Below are 19,501 nucleotides of genomic sequence, written 5' to 3'. Positions count from 1 at the left end.
ATTCACAATATGATGTTCTGTTCCTGTGATGCTGCTGTAAATAGGTTTTTCATTGCACCTGAGCACACATGTACTTGTGCATATGACAATAAACTCAACTTTGACTTTGAATGCTGTGTTAGCTCTGATTCTCTTTCCCTAGATGTTGCCTGGCCTGCTGAATGTTTCCGGCATTTCCTGTTTATACTTCAGATTTGCAGCATCTGCAGTTCGTTTTAGCTTTTTGATAACTGTTATGGTGACAATTTTAAGGCAATCTATGGGCTCCACCAATATTTGACCTAAAAGTCAATCCTGCACAATTCAACACCTACCTGGACCTTTCCCATTGAGATATACAGTGTCGTTGTTAAAGGGGCCACACATGGCTACAGACTATGACAGCTTAGACTTCTGGCAATTGGATCAGATGGCTTTATTTCCTCACCCCTGTCATGTAGCTGACCCCTGTCTGTGAGGAAGATGCTTCACTAAGCTCTGGTGAGCAATGAATTCCTTGATGCACTTGTGCATTGCATGTGCTCCTGGCATTGGTTACCCAACAGGTTAAAAGATTCAACAATGGTGGCTGCATTACCCACAATTCCCTTTGCTCCAGCAATTGCTCTATTCATTGAAAACGTAAAACAAAACTGCAGATGCTGGACATCTGAAATAAAAAGAGAAAATGCTGGAAATACTCAGCAGGTCAGGCAGCATCTGTGGGAAGAGAAACAGGGGAGTGGGATGGAGCACAGTGATGCAACACTTGTCCTTTCACCTCTCCCCTTCCCAACATCCAGTGACCCGCAGTCTAACCAGGTGAATCAGTGATTCAGTTGCACTTATCCCACGATGCAACTGATGTGGCCTCCTCTGTACTGGAGAAACCAAACGCAGGTTGAGCAACTGCTTTGTGGAGAACCTGCACTCAGTCTGCAGCGGTGACCCTGAGTGTCCTGTTGTCTGTCACTTTAATCCTCCATCCCACCTCCATCCTGACCTACCAGTCTGCGGCCTCCCCTGCTCTCACAATGAAGCCCAACACAAGCTTGAGGAATACCAGCTCTTCTTCCGTCTGGGTATCTGGCAGCCTTCTGGACTCAGTATTGAATTATACCTTCAGGTAACTTGATTTCTTGGCCTATATCGGTCATCCATCTGTTATATTAGCTCAGCTTGTTTTTTTTTCTCTCTTTCTCTCTGGGAGTGGGAGGACGTGTCCAGCCTGACATGTCCAGCCACTTCTGCTGGCAGCTCGTTCCATTTACTGACCACCCTCTGGGTGAAAAAGTTGCCCCTCAGGTTCCTATTAAATCTCTCCCCTCTCACCTTAAACCTGCCGGGCGTCTCCTCCTGCTCTGCATTTCACAACCCCCACATTCTCTTGTCTATCTTCTCACTCTCTACCTGCTCCCAATCACTCACTGACCAGATAACCTTGTTCACAGCTTATCACCATGGTCACCCCAGCTTTACCCCCATCAGAGACATCCCTTTCCCCACACTCCCAGCAGATTAACAGGCTCCTTTTTGTTTCCTTCCCAGTTCTGATGAAGGTTCTTCACCCTGAAACATTAACTCTGTTTCTCTCTCCACAGATGCTGCCTGGCCGGCAGAGTATTTCCAGCATTTTCTGTTTTTATTTTACCTTGCATGGTTTTAATGGAGTGTACACAAGCCAGGGCATCCTTGGAGCAGTGAAACCTTGGATTTTTTTTTATCCACAGCGAAACTAGAGAAAATGCCCCGATGTTTTCTCTTCCTGGTGACTTATAAGTGGATCGTTCTTTAGCTGTGGGAAACTGTGGCTGGTTCGGACCCTTCTGCCGACTATTAGCTGAAATGCCTCAGGTGCGCAGTCGTTCTTACCCTGAGACAAGTCTTTTTTTCTGATCTTGCCCTCCTTCACTCAGGCTTGTTTTGGGTAACTTGACACTGCAAGATCTGTCTGGAAAGACAAGCCAAATTTTTTTTTGCAAACTACCCGTGTCCGTCAAAGACGAATTTGCACATGATAGAGAGGGGCAGGACTGGGACACAGATGCTGAGTTAATGCGTGAAATAACCTTAAAATAAATACCAATGGGAGTGAAAAGAAGGTTAGCAGAAAATGATGATAACAGCCAGTGCCACGGCCTCATTGATCCAAGGACCTGGGTTCGATCCTGACCTTCGGTGCCGTTTGTGTGGAGTTTTCATGTTCTCCCTGAGATACTGTGGGACACCCCCCCCCCCGGATGCTCCAGTTTCCTCCCACATCCCAAGGGCACTGAGGTGGGTGAATTGGCTGCTGTAAGTTACCCCTTAGTGTGGATTAATGCCAAAAAAGAACCAAGGGGAGTTGATGAGCATGTCATAGAGCCATAGAGTCACACAGCATGGAAGCAGGCCCTTCAGCCCAAATGGTCCATGCCGACCAAGATTCCCAACTAAGCTCGTCCCATTTGCTCACGTTTGGCCCATATCCCTCTAAACCTTTCCTATCCATGTACCTGTCCAAGTACTTTTTAAATGTTGTTAATGTACCTGCCTCAACCACTTCTGCTGGCAGCTCGTTCCATATACTGACCACCGTCTGGGTGAAAAGGTTGCCCCTCAGGTTCCTATTAAATCCCTCCCTCACACCTTGAACTGATGCCCTCTAGTTCTTGATTCCCCAACCCTGGGAAAAAGACTGTGCACATTGATCCTACCTATGCCCCTCACGATTTTCTACACCTCTATAAGATCACCCCTCATTCTCCTATGCTCCAATGAAAAAAGTCCCAACCTGCTCAACCTCTCTCCATAACTCAGTCCCTGGAGTCCTGGCAACATCCTTTTAAATCTCCTCTGCAATCTTTCCAGCTTAATGGCATCTTTCCTATAGCAGGGTGACCAAACCTGAACACAATGTTCCAAATGCGGCCTCACCAACATCTTGTACAACTGTAACATAACATCTCAACTTCTACACTCAATGCTCTGGGAGGAACCTTGTATTTGTACTCCTGGGTCCCTCTGTTCTACAACACTGCCCAGGGCCCCGCTGTTAACTGTGAATGTCCTACCCTCATCCGTCTTCCCAAAATACAACACCTTGCACTTACCCGAATTAAACTCCATTTGCCATTCCTTGGCCCACTTACCCAGCGGATCAAGATCCCGCTGTAAATCCTGATAACCATTTCACTGTTAACGACACCACCTATTTTAGTGTCATCTGCAAACTTACTAACCACGTGTGAGGGAGAATGAGTTGAAGGGGTAGAGGGAAATAAGGAAGGGGAGTGAGACTGATGGGCTTGTTCTGCTTGGAGTTGGCATGGACCTGATGGGCCAACTGGCTCCCTTCCGTGTCTTTATGAGTTGTACAAGACATTGGTGAGGCCGCATTTGGAATATTGTGTTCAGGTTTGGTCAGCCTGCTATAGGAAAGTTGCCACTAAGCTGGAAAGATTGCAGAGGAGATTTACAAGGATGCTTCAGGGACACGAGGGACTGAGTTATGGAGAGAGGTTGAGCAGGTTGGTTGTTAAATATGCAAACACCGGGAGTGAGTTATCTCAGGGATAGGTTGGAGAGTTGATTCAAACAGCGAGGGCAGTGGTTAGAAGCAGAGTCGATAAACTGATGGAGTTTGGGATAGGGCAGCAGAGCTGAACTGTGCAGTGAAATTCACACACTGAATTTTCCAATTTCAGGTCACCCTTACCCCCTGTGTTGTTCCGTCTCACTCTCCCCCTCCTTCCGATTCACGTCTGATCCTCCTATTTTTGCCCCCTTTCCCATACCCCATCTCCTGCCCCCCCCATCATCCATTGTTGTCCCCCTCTTGGTTCCGTCCACATTTTACCCACCGGACCCCCTGCCCCGTCTGGTTCCGTCTGCCCTTCACCTCTCCCCTGATGGTTCCCACGATCACCCTCCTTACTTATCAGATTCCAGCACCAGTAGCCCTTGTGTTCCTGTTTATCACCCTACAGCCTCTGCCTCTACCTTCACCCTCCCCTCCCCTGGTTCTGTCTGCCCATCATCCTTCACCCCTCCTCGGTCCGCCAATCACCCTCTGGCCCCTGTCTCACCAGTTCCCCTCTTCTCTAGATACCTTCCCTCTCCACTCTCAGTCCTGGTGCGGGGTCTCATTCCGAAACGTGGACAATTCCTTTCCCCCCACAGCCGCTGTTCGACCTGCTGAGTTCCTCCAGCAGATTGTTTGTTGCTCCAGATTCCAGCATCTGCGGTCTTGTATCTGCTTTCCCAACAGGATGTTTCCAGCAGTGCTGAGTGATGCCTCTAGGTGGCAGCATTTACGCTTCTGAGGCACTGCTGTTTGTGGTTTCTGAAGAATGGAGCTTAACAGGGACATAATGACACAATCCCGAGAGGAAAGATCCTCTGTTGGCTTCCTTTCCCTAGGTGTTTGTGCGTGTGTGTGCGTGTGTGCGTGTGTGTGTGTAAATGTGTGTAAATGTGTGTATATGTGTGTTTGTGTATGTGTGTGTGCTTGTTTGTGTGTTTGTGTAAATGTGTGTACATGTGTGTGTTTATGTGTGTGTGTTTGTGTAAATGTGTGTATATGTGTGTTTGTGTATGTGTGTGTGCTTGTTTGTGTGTTTGTGTGTGTGTGTGTGTGTGTTTGTATGTGTATGTCTGTGCGTATGTGCTGTATGTATATATGCAAGTGTGCATGGGTGTGTGTGTTTGCATGTGACACACACCCTCATGTTGATCCTAACATTACCTGCACCAGTTTCAACCTGTGTGCCTCCATTGTTTATTTAATATTTCCAAGCTCTCAGATATCTCACATCTCAGAGAATGTGCTCTTCTCACATATTAGCAGGTCCCACCCAAAGGAGAAAGTGAAGTCGCTGTGCCAAGGTAGGAAACAGAGCAACCTGTGCACAGCAGTATCCCACAGCCAACAGTGGAACAGGCTGCCTGTTGGTGGTCAGAGGAGAAATATCAGGCAGGCCACTGGAGAGAACAACCCCTCCTCCCTCCCTCCATTCCTCTTTAAAATATATACACCGGCCCCCAAGAGGAGAAAGGGGGGCTTTGGTTCCTTAACTCTTGTCTCACCACTCAGCACTGATTCCCGCTGCTCTCAAACAGGGGCTGTGCCTCATGGGCTGAATCGAGGTTCAGGAGGTAACACCTCTCCAGGTGTGGTGACCACCACTGCCAGCCCGGTTGCTTCCCCGGCCCTTGCTGTATCTGGGAGCTTGATCTGCATAATGTGGCTGCTGTGCTTGCCCTATTGGAACATAGGCTGTGATGCACTTGGGATCACGAGAGCAGCTGAATGAAGACCCGTTCAGTTATTCTCCAACACAAAGGCAATGACGGTACCCACAGATCACACTATTACACAGGAAGGGGGCATTCAGCCAATCAGGTCCATGATGCCACCCAACAGAGCAATCGCATCAGCCATTCCTTCTCTCCTGAGACCCTGAAGCTTATTCCCTCTCACCTGTCCATCAACTCCCCTTTGATTCATTTTCCAATAACCTACACTAAGGAGTGATTCCCAGAAGCCAACTAACCTACATCTTCAGGATGTGGGAGGAAACTGGGGTGGTCACAGGGAGATCATACAAACTCCACACAGACAGCACCCGAGGTCGGGGTTGAACCGGGGTCTCTGGTGTTGTGAGGCAGCTGTCTACCAGCTGCGCCACCGTGTCACCAGGTTGACTTGAGAACCATGAAACATTTGTTGTTCTGACCATTGAGGACCCTGCGCTCTGGGAGGCTTCTAAATTTGTAGGCAAGCTAAATAAATCTGGTCACCAAATGTACCACTGTCCATTCAACTCCCCAGAAAGGATTCATAAGGATGTGGCCAGGACTGATGGGCTTGAGTTATAAGGAGAGATTGGATAAGCTGGGACGGTTTTCCCTGGTACGCAGGAGGCTGAGGGGTGACCTTATAGAGGTTTATAAAATATGAGGGGCACATATAAGGTGGATGGTCACATTCTTTTTCCCAGGGTAGGGGAGTCTAAACTAGAGAGCATAGGTTTAAGGTGAGGGGGTAGAGATTTAAAAGCTGCCAGAGGAAGTGGTAGAGGTGGGTATAATCACAGTGTTTAAAAGAATAGGCTCATGGATAGGAAAGGTTCGGAGGGATATGGGCCAAACACAGGCAAATGGGACTAGCTCAGGGAGGTACCTTGGTTGGCATGGGTGAGTTGGGCCGAAGGGCCTGTTTCTGTGTTGTGTAACTCTATGAATCTATGACTCAAATGATTTCCTTTGGTTCTTCAATAAAGGAATGGTGGTGATACAGCACAGAAACAGGCCCTATGACCCACTGAGCCCTCTCTGACCATCAAACACCCATCTACACTCATTATACACTGATCCCATTTTATTCTCTCCACATTCTGAACTCCCCCCAGATTGGATCACTCACTGACACACCAGGGGTAACATACAGAGGCTAATAAACCTATCAACTCACACATCTTTAGGACAGAGGAGGATAAAGTGACAGTCACTCAATAGCAGGAGGTCCAGACTCAGGTAGGGAGTAGAAAATGTAATGCCATGCACTCTTGACCCTTCCCTCGCCCTTGCAAAGGTGGTGCTGCAGAGAACTGCCGGGGATCCCGACAGATTGCACACACCACAGTCCCGGCAATGGTCGGGATGGTGGTCAGGCCAGAGAGCAGCGGGGTCAAGGGTGATGCTATGCTTCTGAAGAATGTCCACCCTCTTCCAGGAACACAGAAAGAGATACCAGCTTCCTCGGCCCTGCTTCCAGACAAATAACGCTGGCTTGTTGATGGGAAACCAGAGGGCTAGTACATCATTAAAGGGGCATTGAAAGACCACATTTGTTTATCACAGTAATTCAACACAGCTTTTGCGGCCTTGCAGCGGATATCTCCATCGAAAAGGAAAACAGTGCAGGGAAGTTTGAGCTATGATGAATAGCGAGAATTATTTCCAGTGCTGCTAAACTTTCCCTGAGGAGAGTGAAGGAATTAACATTTTTCTAAATTTGGGAATGAGCCTCTTTGATGTGACATGTTGAATCACTTAAGGGCTGTACACACATTATGTACCAATGTACAAAATACAAAGTGATTAATTACAGTTTTTGTTCTGTGGGTTAAGGGCCATGTGGTCTCTGACACGAGCTCGCTCAGATCCGCGATCGGATGCCAGTTTTCATTTGCCTGGGATTCATCTGGGTTGTGAGTTAATTTCCATCGGATTGGCAAATCCATCAACTCAGCGATTCTGCCTCCAAAGGGTAGGGCTGGGAAGGGTGAAGAGACACCGTCGCCATGTATCCCGCCGGGTCCTAGCCTCGCGCTCTTGGTGGGACCTCACTTGTGGGAAACTCCTGCCTTTCAGTTCAATGGGGATTCGGTGGCAATGGGGAGGGCAGGGATCCGACGTGAAGGAAGAGGGGGTGAGAGGGGGTGGAGGGAGGAAGGGGGACTCTGGAGAGGGGGTGGAGGGAGGAAGGGGGACTGTGGAGAGGGGGTGGAGGGAGCAAGGGGGACTCTGGAGAGGGGGTGGAGGGAGGAAGTGATCTGAGGAGAGGGGTTGGAATGTGCAGAGAGATGAAGGAGAGAAGGGTGGAGAGGAGGCCAAGGAGAGGAGGACGGAGGAGGTGAGGGAGGCTGAAGAGGGTGTTTGTGTGTGTGTGTGGCGGGGACAGAGGGGTGGAGGGTAGAGGGGGCAGGAGGTGGAGGGGGCAGGGGGTGGAGGGGAGGGGGAGGGCATTTTCTTCGCCAGGTTTCCCACTGGAAGTTCAGCACCTCTAAACTGTCCGCACTGTTCTCTCCTCGTCACTGGATAACAATCAAACCGCTAACCTCATCGACCAGCTCAGCTGCTTGTCCTAGCCATGCCCATGCCCCGGTGGCCCACCTAGGACCACGCCCCAAGTTCTAGCACATAGCACCCAGTCTGACTGTAGTCACTAACACCTCATGGTCTCTCCATCTTAGGTCCAATCCTCCCCATACAATGAAGCCCCTTCCCGCTGCCCTCTCCGGTCCCTCCAGCATCCGCAGAGTTTCCATCCGTGTCAGCTCTTGCCTCCCCCCACCCCACCCCACCCCATCACCACCTCATCCCAATACTTCCCTATGGAAACACCATCTGGAAGTGCATCAACCTTCTTGGGGGCTTGTCTTCAGCTTCTTCCTCCAGATGAATTTTGGTGTCAGGAACAGCTCAGTCCCCCTCCTACCCCAGCCCCCCACGTAGCCTGGCCAATAATTATCAGCACACTGGGTCAGGTGGTTCCTACAGGACTCCAGTCCCCATGAATAACCCAGCATCATATGAGTCCATGGAATCCTTTACTTGTAGGAGTCTCCAAGACTAACAAAACAGTGGGCTTGCCCTTAGAGTCATCGCTCCCTGAAAGTGGAGACACAGGTAGGCAGGGTGGTGAAGAAGGCATTCATTGGTCACCTCCCGTTTCACCTGGGTATACGAGAAGGAGCGTGTCCGGTGAGTCATGATGGACAAATCTCCAGCCAGCGGTAGGGGGGGCTGGTGGGGGGGGGGGTGGTGAGGAGGTGGAGGGGGAAATGTGACCCCCTCACACTTCCCCATCCCATGATAACCACCCCACAGCCCCCACCCCGTGACCCCTTCACACCCCATGACTCCTCACACTCCTAACCTATGACCTTCTCACACCCCCCCAACCTGTGACCCTCTCAAACCCCTCAACCTGTGACCCTCTCACACCCCCCAAACTGTGACCCTCTCACACCCCCACCCTGTGACCCCCCCCTCACACTCCCCATCCCATGACCGCCCTCACACTCTCCCCACCCCATGACCCCCTCACACTCCCCCCCACTGCCTCCTCATATTCCTCCCACACTGCACCCCCTGCCAACTCTTACGCACCCCACCTCCCACCCTCGCAGTGCAGGACGTCTATTACTTCAGCTAGTATGGATGTAACATGAACCTGAACTATGGTGGTTACGTTAACCCTTTTGCTGATCGGTATCTTTAGAAAATGTTCACTTTTTTAACCTGTGCTTTGTTTTCTTTTTCATCAAAATATTTTTTGGCAGAAATGGATTATTTCCTGACTTTCCACAATGGGATTTCCATGTTTTCCTGCAGTTAAATCGGTCACCTTTATACCTTGGAATCCTTGGCGCATCCTGAAGGTGAGACCTCCTTCCCCGCTCTCCCCCTCTCACTGTATGAGAGGGTTTCTAAGTGTCTGTGGCAGAGTGCTTACTCACTCTGATCCTCTGACTGTTGATACACTCTCACACACCACGCCCCCTTGAGTGATCCTCCTTCAAGCTACGTGCTTTGTGGCATGAAATCAAAACACAAAAAAAATGCAATACAATGAAATCAAAGTGTTCAAGTTTCAAAGGCTGAAGGCTTATGGGTGTGACTGGATTCTGGCCACACTGGAGCTGACACGTGGATGTTTATGTGGGAAGGGTAGTTACAGAGTGGTAGGGCTGGGCAAATGATTGTAACATTGGACATCTGAAGGAGAAAGGTAGAGTAACCGGGGCCACCTGAACCCTTGGTTGGAGAATTAGTCTGGTGGAGGGGTTGCGATTTTCAGCAGCTCATAATATTAGAGGGAGAACTGAAATGTTGAAGAGATGTCATTGGGAGATGATACTATAGTTAACTGTCATCACTTGCGCCCCGATCCCACAACACATTAAACTTAAGGTGCATCTTGAGGCTGCGTGCTTAGCCCCGTGCTCTACTTTTCTACACACACGCGACTGTGTGGCTAAGCACAGCTCCAAGGCCATATACAAATTCGCCGGTGACACCACTGTTGTTGGACAAGTCACAGGTGACTTGTATAGGAGCGAGGTAGGACACCTGGTGCCGTAACAACCTCTCGCTCAGCATCAGTGAAACTAAAGAGCTGATTGTTGACTTCAGGAAGGGGAAGGAGGGCAAACGTGCGCCAGTCTACATTGGGGGATGGACAGTGGAGAGGGTCAGCAGCTTTCAGTTCCTGGGCATTAACATATCGGATGACTTCTCCTGGGCCCAGTACATAGATGCAATCACAAGGAAGGCGTGCCAGTGTCTTTACTTTCTTAGATGGTTAAGGAGGTTCGGGATGTCACTGAACACTCTAACAAACTTCTCCAGATGTACTGTTGAAAGTATCCTGACTGATTGCATCATGGTCTGGTGTGGCAATTTGAATGCACAGGAATGTAAGAAGCTGCAGAGAGTGGTGGACTCAGCCCAGTATATCCCTCCCCACCATTGGTAGGTGTTTTTCTTGTGAATGTTGAGTCTCTAATGCTATAATGCCTGTGATGATGCCTGTAATTTTTTTCATTGCACCTGTGCAGACTTGTGTGTGTGCATACGACAATCAACTCAACTTTGAGATCTTTATTGTCCTAAATAAATCCATAAATGGCTCCACCTAATCTCTTGGCAAACTTATCCGGCCCTGAATATCCTCCCAATGCTCCATTTCTTAAAGTGAACCCGAAGTCATCTACACTTGTGGTCTCTGGGGTAGATCTCCAACCTTTAGTGTTACTTGCAACAGGGCCACAAACCTGTGGTAACAGAGATCGGTTACAGGAATGCCAAGAGAGCTGGGGAAATTCCTCCCTCCCTGGGCTAAACAGTTGGTTTTGTTCTTTTTTTTTCCCTCACGATCTGTGATAGGAACAATGATGTGACGTTTACAGGAAGCAACATCTCCGCTGTGCTGTAAATATTAACTCTAAACTCTCTCAGCACCTGTTTTGACTTGGACACGTCCATTGTATCGTTACGTTTTGACAGGAGTTGTGGTCGTGCGAGAGAAACCAGGAAGAAACAAAAAACCTAGAGAGACAAAGGATTGCAGATGCTGGGAAAAAAAGAGAGATAGGCTTGGAAAGGGAAGAAGAGAAGAAGCACGGTGGGGTGTTGTGGGGAAAGGGGATGGGGATTACTTAAAGTGGGAGAATTCTGCCATCTCCAATGGGACCCCACTGCCAAGCATATTTTCCCCTCCCCACCCCTTTCTACCTTTCGCAGGGACTGCTCTCTCCGTGACTCCCTATTTCACTCCTCTCCCACCATCACCCATGCAGCTCCCACCCCTGGAACTTTCCACTGCCCCCGCCATAGGTGCAACACCTGCCCCTACACCACCTCCATGCAGGGACCCAAAGAGTCCTTTCAGGTGAGACAGAGATTCACCTGCACCTCCCGTAATATCATCTACTGCATCCAGTGCTCCAAGTGTGGCCTCCTCTACATTGGTGAGACCAAACGCAGACTAGGTGACCATTTTGCAGAACATCTGCACTCTGTCCGTAACCGCGATCTGCATTTCCCTGTTGCCAGTCACTTCAACTCCCCCTCCCACACTATCACTGATATGATGGTCCTCGGTCTCCTCCACTGCCAGGAGAATTCCAAGCACAAACTGGAGGAACAGCATCTTATTTCCATTTGGAACCTTGCAGCCTAACGGCATGAACATTGAATTCTCCCACTTTAAGTAATCCCCACCCCCCCCCCCACCTCCACCATGCTTCTACACTTCTTCCCTTTCCTAGCCTATCTGTCTTTTTTTCTACCCTTTCTTTCCTCTCTCTCCTTACCTTTGACCCATCCCCCGGTGGATCTGCTCTCCCCTCCTCCCCCACACCTGCCTATCACCATCTCTTACCTGCGTCTACCTATCACCACCTTGTGCCCACCCCGCCTCCCCTCTTTTGTCCACCTATCACTGCTCTGCTTTTCCCTCCTATATATTGGGCTTCCCCTTTTCCTATCCTCAGCCCCGAAGAAGGGTCCTGACCCGAAACGTTGACCGCCTGCTTTTCTCCACAGATGCTGCCTGGCCTGCTGAGTTCCTCCAGCATCGTCGTGTTTTTCATCAGAAACACAAACCTCACTGAAAATGGTAGAAGAAAGCACCTTCACTTTGCCAGTTTTGTTGTTTGTCTACGGGGCCATTTATTTCAAGCTGACGGCCACGCCTCAAGTTATCTTCGAATCTAACAGAACCATCAGCGACCGTGGATCTCTTGGATGAAAATGGCATCGGGTCTCCATAGCCTTCTGGCTGCATCTAAAAACCTTGACTTCATTAAAATGATAAAACCAGCAAGGGGTGCCTTCTTGCATGAAATCTCTAAAAATCCTGTTGTGGCACTTTGTCATTGCCACTTTCATAAAATGACTCAGAGCCTCATTCACTGACCTGCACCTCCCGCTCATTCTACTCATGCTGGGCCTGGCGAGAGTGGTGTTGTCCTTGACTGGGTATGTGTTGGGAATTAAAGGCAGCACAGAAATAACATCAGATACAAATCCCCCTTGTCCAGCTGCTTGATGGGACATCATTCTTAAAATAACTAACCCCGACATGCTAGTGGGACATTTGTGTGAACTCAAGTTCAATATAGAACCATACAGCACAAAACAGGCCCTTCGGCCCACCATATCTCACCAGTTATTGGAGGTTATGCTGAAAGCCTTAGTTGGCAGCACATACTGTCCTCAATTCCTTTGCAACTGTGTGTGTGTGTGAAGAGAGGGATATCCTTTTAAGAGAATCTGCATGGTTTGGGCCTGTTTTTCTTGGAGTTTAGAAGAATGAGGGGGTAACCATATTCAAACATATAAGACACAGTAGTGTAGTGGTTAGCGTAACGCTATTACAGCGCCAGCGACCCGGGTTCAATTCCAGCCTCTGTCAGTAAGGAGTTTGTACATTTTCCCTGTGTCTGCCAGGGTTTCCTCCAGGTTCTCCAGTTTCCTCCCACATTCCAAAGGTGTGCAGGTTAGGAAGTTGTGGGCATGCAATATTGGCGCCGGAGGCATGGAGACACTTGCAGGCTGCCCCCAGCACATTCTCAGTAACGCAAAAAGATGCATTTCAATGTGTGTTTCGATGTACATGTGACTAATAAATAAATATCTTATCCTAAGGGAGTGATGTTGAGATGTTTTCACTACTGGGAGAAACACGCACAAGGGGACGTAGCTATAAAATAAAGGAGAGACAAGAGACTGCGGATTCTGGAATTTGTAGCAACACACAAGTAGCTGACTCAGTGAGCCAGGCAGCATCTACGGAGGGAAACAATTGATGTTTCAGGATGCTTCACCTGGACCAGATGAAGTGTCTCGACCCGAAACGTCAACTATCCATTTCCCTCCATAGATACTGCCTGACCCGCTGAGTTCCTCCAGCTACTTGTGTGTTGCTACAAAATAAGGGGTTGGTCACCTAAAACTCGGGTGGGTAGAAATTTCTTCTCTCAGAGGGTGGTGAACCTTTGGAATTCTCTGCCCCCGAGGATGGAGGGGGACAGATCATTAAATATATTTAAGGTGGAGGTAGAAAAATATTTGGAAAATTGAGGAATTGAGAGCTATGGGGAACTGACACAGAGGAGGAGCTGAGGCCAGCATAGATCAGCCATCGTCATATTGAATGGTGGGGTAGGCTTGACGGGCCGAGTGGCCTTCTCCTGATCCTATTTTCCTGTATTCTTGTGTCATCTCAATACCGACCACCATCCACTATCTGTTGACTCAAGGATTATGGCTGACATCTAAAAGCAACCATGTAGCACTGTGGTATAGCAGGCAGTTCCACTGCCTCATAGCGCCTGAGACCCGGATTCAATTCTGACTTCAGATGCTGTCTGAGTGGGGTTTGCACGCTCTCTCTGTGACAGTGTGGGTTTCCTCCAGGTGCTCCGGTTCTTCCAGGTTCTCCAGAAGTGATGTTAGGTTAATAAGTCGCTGTAAGTTACTCCTAGTGACTAGGTTATTGGTAACAGAATCAAAAGATGGGCCTGTGAGAGAGATTAAGTTGTAGTGGCACAGGACCATAAGGAGAGGTTAATTGGGATTGATGGGATTCTTTCCCTGGTAACCAGCATGATCCCAATGGGCCAAATGCACAACCCTAAGCAGCCAAACTGCAGACTCTGTGAGTCTGAAATACAAACTGAAAGTGCTGGAAGTGCTCAGCAGGTCAGGCAGCATCTGTGGAAGCAGGGTTGCTTGGGGAGAAACCGAATGGTTAACATTTCATCAGAGCTGTAAACCAACATAAGGTGTTCTAACTTGAACAAAGCAAGCAAAGCTTTTGTTATCTACAATATTTCAATAGCCCCCCACTCCTCCGACCCGCTCAGGAAGTTAAGGTCAGGATGAATGGTCTGATGTAATCTGGAAGCATCACTGAGAAGGGACGAGATAAGGTCCAGCAATGTAAAACTGATCACTTTACTCAAAAAGAGAAAGTCTGTTTAAGAGAGCTGAGACAAACCCCCTCAACTCTACCTGAACCCCAAATGTCTGTCCCAATCAACAGCCTCCTCCGTCATCTCCCCCTGGGGTATCCAATTAACCCACAGACCATGGGCCCACACGCAATCCGATTCAGGAAGAAAGGCAGGATTAACATTTCTGACGTGGACTCTACATGAGGCCCAGTGGTTGGTGTAATCTGATGATGTGCCTCTAGTGAGGATACGTCATCAGTTCAGTGACTAGTGGTGTTCCGCAGGGATCCTTACTGGGACCTCTGCTGTTTGTGATATATCTCAATGTCCTGGATGAAAATGTAGATGAGTGGGTTAGTAAGTTCGCAGACAATACAAAGATTGGTGGCGTTGTGGATAGTGTAGAAGATTGCCAAAGGATAGAGTGGGATATAGATAAGTTACAGAAATGGGCGGAGAAATGGCAGATGGAGTTGATTCCAGTCAAATGTGAGATGTTGCACTTTGGGAGATCAAATGTAAAGGGACAATACACTGTTAATGGCAAAATCCTTAACAGTGTTGATATACAGAGGGATCTTGGGGTCCAAGTCTATAGATCCCTAAGTGGCTGCACAAGTTGATGGGGCGGTAAAGAAGGCGTACGGCATGCTTGCCTTTATTAGTTGAGTCATTGAGTTCAAGAGTAAAGAAATTATGCTGCAGCTTTATAAAACTCTAGTTCGGCCACATCTGGAGTATTGCATTCAATTCTGATTGCCCCATTATAGGAAGGATGTGGAGGCTTTGGAGAGGGTGCAGAAGAAGTTTACCAGGTTGCTGCTGGATTAGAAGGCATGTGCTATACGGAGAAACTTGGGTTGTTTTCTCTGTAGTGGCAGAGGCTGAGGGGAGATCTGACAGAAGTTTATAAGATTATGAGAGGTGTAGGTAGAGTGGGCAGCTGGTATTTTTTTTCCAGGGTCGAAATGTCTAATACTAGAGGGCATGCATTTAAGGTGAGAGGGGAAAGTTTAAAAGAGGTGTGTGGGGCAAGTTTTTTACACACAGAGTGGTCGGTGCCTGGAATGTGTTACCAGGGGTGGTGGTGGAGGCAGATACGATAGGGGGCGTTTAAGAAGCTCTTGGATAGGCACATAAATGTGCAGAGAATGGAGGGATATGGACATTGGGTTAGGCAGAGGGGATTAGTTTAGTTAGGCATTTAATTACTCGTTTAATTAGTTTGGCACAAGATCGTGGGCCAAAGGGTCTGTTCCTGTGCTGTACTGTTCTATGTTCTATGTTCTATCAGCCTTTGTTTGTATAGGTGGCGATTGGTGGGTAGCCCCCCCCCCCCCCCCCCCCCCCACCAGCCCCACATTATCATCCTCTATGGGCCAAACACAGACAAATGGAACAAGCTCAGTTAGGCAACTTGGTCAGCATGGATGAGTTGGGCGGAAGGGCCTGTTTCCATGCTGTACAACTCTATGACTCTACTCCCAACTGATGTTTCAGTCTGTGCAGAAGCAACAATTCACCTGCATTGCTGAGAACACTAAATCACACCGTGGAACCGCTCCCCAAAGCAACTGCACCAACGAGTTCTACCTTTGAGTTTTGTTTATACTTTTTCTCTGGGAGCCAGTCAAACATACAATTAAACGATTATCCTCCCTATTCACTGTTTACAGAGTTTGTTGAGAAACCTGATACACTTCTGTTAACTTGTTGTCTATCTGCCAAGGTAGCTTCTTTTCCTCTGCTATGCTTAAAGACTCACGTTTATCCACACAAGGCCTGCCTTTTAACTGCATTCAGCCAATTCCCTTTCACTTGAATATTGGAAGTTCAGGATTGGTAGAAATGGCTGTGCAGAAAGTATTTGCATGTGAACGCTTTTCAAGCCCTTGGGATTTTCCAGAGGGCTTCACATCAACACATTATGATAGATCACCGACCAGTCCCATTCTCCCATTCATTTTCCTGTAACCTGTTCTCCCCACATTCCCATCAACTCCCCCCAGATTCTACCACTTACCTTCATGCTAGAGGCAATTTATAGTGGCCAAATTAACCTACCAACCTGCACATCTTTGGGACGTGGGAGGAAACCAGAGCGCCCAGGGGAAAATCCATGTGGTCACAGGGAGAACGTGCAACTTCACACAGACAGCACCTGGTCAGGGTTGAACCTGGGTGTGTGGAGCTGTGAGGCAGCATCTCTATCAGCTGTGCCACTGTGCAGTTCCTCATGTTACCATGTGAGAAGCAAGAAAGGGTTGAATTTTGGAATATAATAATTACTGGAGTGTAAGGATTCATATATTTTCCTCTTGAGATATTAGCAGGGAAAGAATGTGCTTTCACCCATCAGCAGAACATGAAGGGGTGCGGAGAGACTCCACAGTTCACACGGACTTTGGAGGTTGCAGAACAAAGTGAAACTCAAAAACCTGCAGATGCTAGAAATCTGAAATAAAAGCAGGAAGTGCTGAGGATGCTCGCAGGTCAGCAGCATCTGTGGAGAGAGAAACAGAGTCAACACTTGAGGTCAAAGACCCTTTACCAGAACTGGGAAAGAGAGAAGATAGGTTGTAGAGAGGGTGGGTGTGGGACGGATAGGGCAAAGGAAATATCTCTGTTCAGGTGAGGCCGGGATTGCAGAGGGGGATAAGTTGCAGAGTTCACCCAGTCGATAGGTTAGTGGGGGCAGGGGGAGAGAAAATGAACAAAAGCCTTGAGATGAGGGACGTTAGAGTGAGAACAGAAACAAAGGAACATAAAGGTGCATGGCGACAGGATATACCCGGCAGGTCAGGCTCTGCTGATGGAGAGAGAGTGGAACTGAGCCAATATCACAGCTGAAAGCAGAAATGGCTAATTATCATACAGACAGAGAAAGCCAGTGATCTGAAGTTGTAGAATTTCAAATCGAGTCCAGAAAGGTGGCAACTTGCCCCAGACAAAACAAAACGTAAAAAAAGGTACAAAATGTAGACCTTCAGGGGTTTGTTCTGTCAAAGGTTCTGTTCCTTCATCAAGGCGGGGTCTTTATCTTGGAACAGCACTGCGGGAACACCTTCACCAGAAGATTCTCCACTGCCTCGTCAATGCAGAGAGGAGTGGGCAATAAATGCTGCTTTTGCCAGCGATGGCTAGATCGCTCAAGATGGAACTTGCCACATACCACTATAAGATATCGGAGTAGAATTAGGCCATCCAGCCCATCGATTCTGCTCCACCATTCAATGATGATTGTTTTATTTTCAACCCCATTCTCCTGCCTTCTCTCCGTAACCCTTAACCCCCTTACCAATCAAGAACCTATCAATCTCTGCCTTAAATACATCCAATAACTTGGCCTCCACAGCCCTCTGTGGCAATGAATTCCACAGGTTCACCACCCTCTCGCTGAAGAAATTCCTCCTCATCTCAGTTTTAAAGGGACATCCCTTTATTCTGAGGCTGTGTCCTCGGATCCTAGACTCTCCTATTAATGGAAATATCCTCTCTACATCCACTCTATCCAGGCCTTTCAGTATCCAGTAGGTTTCAATGAAATCCCCCCTCATCCTCCTGAACTCCATTGAGCACAGGCCCAGAGGCATCAAATTCTCCTCATTTAACCTTTCATTCCTGGGATCATTCTTGAGAACCTCCTCTCCAGGCCCAGCACATCTTTCCTTAGATACGGCACCCAAAATCCATAGAGAACAACTTCAAATTATATCTAAGATGAGAAAATGCCGCTCTGCACTAAAATGGCTCCTCCTGATGTGCTGTTTCGTACTGCGCAGTTTATTCCACTAACCACCCCCTTTACCTCCTCTCCCTCTCCAGTCCATCCTGTCTTTTGCTGTTGTTCCCTCCATCCCACCCTCCCATTCCTAGCCCCCTCTTCACCTCCAGTTCCCCTGTCCCTTCCCTTATCTCCGTCTCCCTCTCTTGATCACGCCCTCCCTGCTTCCCAGCTCCTCCCCTTCTACGGCTCCTCCTCTCTCGCCTGCTCCATTATTTTCCTTCCTGCCTTTTCCTACCGTCTCTGATTTCTACCCTGTCCTCCCCTTTCTGCCATCATGCCTTCTCTGTTCAATGTCATCAAGGATTTCACTCTCCTCCTCCCCTCTCTCCTCACCCTCCCCTGCTCCGTCCGCTGCTTGCTCCATCTCTCCCTTTGCATTTTACTCTTCCTCTTCCTTACCCATGTTCTTCCGAACCCTTTCCTCTTGGCCCATTTCCCCTCTGCCTCCCTCCCTTTCCTCCTAACTGCTCCCCTTCCACTTCACCTTAAATTTTCCCACCCACCCTTCCCTTGGTTTCCAGCTGAGCGCAAGGAACGGCACTGGACAGAAATAGCGATCGGTTCAAATGAGGATGTGTCCCTTATTTTAACAATGCTCATTTCATGAGCTTAAGTACATCCATCCTGCTTCCATTGTCAAGAATGTTTTTGTTTTAATGGATAAAGCTAAATCAAGCTATTTGGAGCCACTGACTCCTGGTACCAAGCCAAACAGACTGACATCTTCAGTGGAACTCCCTCCCGAACCTTATCTTAAACACCTCCAGTCACTTTGAATTCCTGACAAGGCTGCAAAAAATGGGCATCTGGCATATTGAATCTGCCTTTCACCAGCTCCTGGGCACCACAGTGGCACAGCTGGTAGAGCTGCTGCCTCACAGAGCCAGAGACCCGGGTTTGATACTGACCTCGGGCGCTGTCTCTGAGGAGTTTGCATGCTCTCCCTATTTCCTCCGGGTGCTCCGGTTTCCTCCCACGTCCCAAAGGTGTGCAGGTTTTGTAGGTTAAGTGCTGCTGTAAATTGCCCCTAGTGTGTAGGGGAGTGTGGAGGATGGGAACACAGGGACAATTCCATAACTTTTTAATTATAACTAACTCCAGAATAGATTCCATAATTTTATCCCTTCAGGTTAATTTTAATGGCCCAGGAGGTTGTTTGTTAATTCACAAAATCTCCAGAACAATGTTGATGACCCAAGAGTTTAGTGCCCAGTAGCAGTCACCCAGGCCCAGCCTGGGTCAGAGAAGACCCCAGTGGTTACACCCTGCAATGTGGCTCCTTCTTCATGCACCCCCACCTCCACTTCCTCTGCCCCACCCCATCCCGTGTCCACCGTGCACTGCATTCCTAGGGAGAGGCACTCCTTGTGCGGGTGGATGCCTGTACATTGTGCCCTCTCCACATCAGCAACCTCTCACACTGCTTGGGCTCCACCTGCTCTGTCTGCACTTCCCGCTGCCTCGGGAAAGCAGCCAACATGATCAAGGACCCCTCCCGCCCCGG

The sequence above is a fragment of the Pristis pectinata genome, chromosome 1, assembly GCF_009764475.1.
Source record: "Pristis pectinata isolate sPriPec2 chromosome 1, sPriPec2.1.pri, whole genome shotgun sequence".
NCBI lineage: Eukaryota > Metazoa > Chordata > Chondrichthyes > Rhinopristiformes > Pristidae > Pristis > Pristis pectinata.
This window is presented reverse-complemented; position numbering follows the sequence as displayed.